General features: G+C 44.0%; 1 long non-coding RNA gene across 1 annotated transcript; it reads right to left on the minus strand.

Annotated features, from left to right (window-relative positions):
* Positions 1–1,012: 1,012 nt before the first annotated feature.
* LOC147977486 (uncharacterized) lies at positions 1,013–1,852 on the minus strand. Its single transcript, XR_015602229.1, has 3 exons — positions 1,732–1,852; positions 1,566–1,623; positions 1,013–1,480 (listed from the first exon to the last, which is right to left on the minus strand). It is a non-coding gene; the product is annotated as an uncharacterized LOC147977486 (long non-coding RNA).
* Between the last annotated feature and the right edge of the window lie 984 nt (positions 1,853–2,836).

A 2,836-nucleotide genomic window follows, 5' to 3' on the forward strand; every position in this document is an offset into this window, starting at 1 on the left:
AAAGGATTAATGCCATCTGCGCTTAGACCAAACCATACGCTCCTTGCGTCATCTGCAAACTCCTTCCCGTACTTTCTTTCGATTTTTCTCCACTGCGACCCGTCAGCGGGTACTCTCAACTTTCTGTCTTTCTTACGGTCTTTTCTGTGCCATCGCATCGCCTTGGCATGCTCTTTGTTTTGGAACAAACGTTTCAACCGTGGTATTATAGGAGAATACCACATCACCTTGGCAGGAATCTTCTTCCTGGGGTGCTCGCCCTCGACATCACCAGGGTCATCGCGGCTGATCTTATAGCGCAATGCACCACATACCGGGCAAGCGTTCAAATCCTCGTACTCACCACGGTAGAGGATGCAATCATTAGGGCATGCATGTATCTTCTGCACCTCTAACCCTAGAGGGCAGACAGCCTTCTTTGCTTCGTACGTACTCTCGGGCAATTCGTTGTCCTTTGGAAGCATATCCTTTATCATTACCAGCAACTTTCCAAATCCCTTGTCAGATACACCATTCTCTGCCTTCCATTGCAGCAATCCCAGTGTGGTGCCAGCTTTTTCTTGTCACCTACGCAATTCGGGTACAACAATTTTTTGTGATCCTCTAACATGCGCTGCAACTTCTTCTTCTCCAAATCACTTGCGCAGTTTCTCTTTGCATCGGCAATGGCCCGACCTAGATCATCAACGGGCTCATCTGATGCCTCTTCTTCAGCTTCTTCCCGCATTGCCGGCTCAGCTTCTTCCCGCATTACCGGCTCAGCTTCTTCCCCCATTGTTGTATCATCGTATTCAGGGAACCCATGGACAGGATAGCTGTCGTCGTCCTCTTCTTCTTCTTCATTGTCTTCCATCATAACCCCTCTTTCTCCGTGCTTCATTATAGTGGGGCATGAAACCGGACTCAAACAGGTGGACATGAATGGTTCTTGACGTAGAGTAATTGTGACCATTCTTACAGCCAACACATGGACAAGGCATAAAACCATCTGCCCGCTTGTTTGCCTCAGCCGCAAGCAGAAAAGTATGCACGCCCTCAATGAACTGGGGAGAGCATCGGTCATCGTACATCCATTGCCGGCTCATCTTCATTACACAACACCGAATAGACCAAATTAATACAAGTTCATACATAAAGTTCATACAACACTTAAATGCAACAAACAAATAACTCTCTAGCTAAAGCATTTAAATGCAACAACAAATGCGATCAAGATCGCAACTAAGGTAACAATTGATCCAACAGCATAATGATACCAAGCGTCACTATCGATGGCATATTTTCTAATCTTTCTAATCTTCAAGCGCATTTTCTCCATCTTGATCTTGTGATCATCGACGACATCGGCAACATGCAACTCCAATTCCATCTTCTCCCCCTCAATTCTTTTAAATTTTTCTTTCAAGTACTCGTTTTCTCTTTCAACTAAATTTAACCTCTCGACAATAGGGTCGGTTGGAATTTCCGGTTCACATACCTCCTAGATAAAAATATCTATGTCAACTTGATGGGCATAATTTTTCATAAACACGAAATGCAACAAATAGTTTTAAAAGAGAATATACCACATCCGAATCATAACAAGGACGAGGGCCGACGGGGACGGATATCAAAACCATGGCACTATGTATAACAAACAACGTACAGGTAAGATAATTATACGAGTAACTATATATCCAAATCACACAAACATCAGTTTTTTATATAAAATTTCATGAACAAGAGGCTCACCACAAGGTGGTGCCGGCGACGGGACGGTGCGGGCGATCGACGGTGGTTACGACGGAGATTTAGAAGGCACTAAGTAAACCACACCTACATATGCAAACTAAGTGTTATTTTGACCTCAAATTGCATATAAATCAAATACTACCACATATAATTCCTCCCAAATTACTAAAACCCACAATTAATCACTATATAAACCAATGCAAGAGCTAATCTAGCAATGAGAGATGAAAGGACAAAGTTGCTAACCTTGGTGATCATTTGAATGGATGGGGGCCTGCAAATCTTGACAAATTTGGGGAAAATTTTGTGATGAACTCGAGAGGAAGAAGGGAAGAACAGAGGAGAGGGAGAGGGGAAAGGGGGAAGAACAGAGTGCGGGTGGACGAAGGGTTTATATAGGACGACCTTTAGTACCGGTTCGTGCCACGAACCGGTACTAAAGGTGCTGGAAGGGCCCCACTCTGACAACATACTGCCACCACTTTCTTTAGTACCGGTTCGTGGCACGAACCGGTGCTAAAGGTTCCCCATGAACCGGTACTAAAGAGCTCCTCCCGCCTAGCCGTTGGAACCGTCACTAATGGACACATTAGTGCCGGTTCTGTTACAAACCGGGACTAATGTGTCTCACATTTGACCCTTTTTCTACTAGTGAATCTTTGAATGAATGCACTCATTTTATCCCGTAATATGAAACAAGTTCATTTGCGCAATATAATGCTTGTTGATTTAAAATTTTACCTCCTGTGTGACCGTTTACAAAATCTGAGAGTTGGCTAGTCGTCGGCTTCTGCCCCCATGTAACTAGTATAGGGGTGTTCGGGATAAATCTAAACACTTTTTATCCAAGTTTTTGGTCCTTTAAGGAGGTGTTTAGCGCAAAGAACAAGGCAATCGGACTATACAGCTTTATCATCCTCACTTAGCCATAGAAGTTCTATAATTTTAAATTTTGGCGTAGCCCCTGGTATTCGGAAGGCCGAACTTGGGGCGCTATACATGCCTAAGTTAGACAAAGACCGATTCCTCGCATGAAACGGAAAAAATCTTTAAGGATTTGAAACCTCTCGAACAGCGACCAGTTCTCGCCGCATCATGACAGTCA

The sequence above is a fragment of the Triticum urartu genome, chromosome 4A (genome assembly GCF_056163025.1).
Source record: "Triticum urartu cultivar PI428250 chromosome 4A, HENAU_Tu73, whole genome shotgun sequence".
NCBI classification, from domain to species: Eukaryota; Viridiplantae; Streptophyta; class Magnoliopsida; order Poales; family Poaceae; genus Triticum; species Triticum urartu.